Source organism: Hemiscyllium ocellatum, unplaced genomic scaffold (genome assembly GCF_020745735.1).
Source record: "Hemiscyllium ocellatum isolate sHemOce1 unplaced genomic scaffold, sHemOce1.pat.X.cur. R23, whole genome shotgun sequence".
NCBI lineage: Eukaryota > Metazoa > Chordata > Chondrichthyes > Orectolobiformes > Hemiscylliidae > Hemiscyllium > Hemiscyllium ocellatum.
The window spans coordinates 1,206,507-1,207,043 of record NW_026867618.1 but is presented as its reverse complement, the minus strand read 5'-3'; positions in this window follow the sequence as shown (position 1 = coordinate 1,207,043).

Below are 537 nucleotides of genomic sequence, written 5' to 3'. Positions count from 1 at the left end.
GTAACCCATCCTTCTAAGCTCTCAACCATGTAATTTATAAAAATAACAAGCAGCAGCGGCCGCAAAACAGATCCACTGGTGACTGAACTACAGGAAGTGCATTTCCCATCAACCACCGCTCTCTATCTTCTTTCAGCTCGCCATTTTCTGATCCAGAACACTAAAACACCCTCACTCTCATGCCTCGCTAATTTTTGCAAAAGCCCAACGGGGGCAACTTCCCAAGCACCTGACTGAAATCAATACCCACCACATCAACAGCTTTACCCCCATCCACCTGTTTTGTCGCCGACTCAAATAACTCCTTGAGGATTGTGAAGCACGAAATGCCCTTCAGAAAACCGTGTTGACAATCTCTGATAAAATGACTACTTTCTAGAGAATTGCAAATCCTATCCCTTAACCTTATCCAATACTTTACCTTCAACAGAAGTAAGGCTCACTGCTTTCTAATTGCCTATATTTTCCACACTCCCACTCTTGAACCAGGGAACAAGGTTTGCTGTCCCCCGTTTCTGACACTATCCTGCAGAAAAT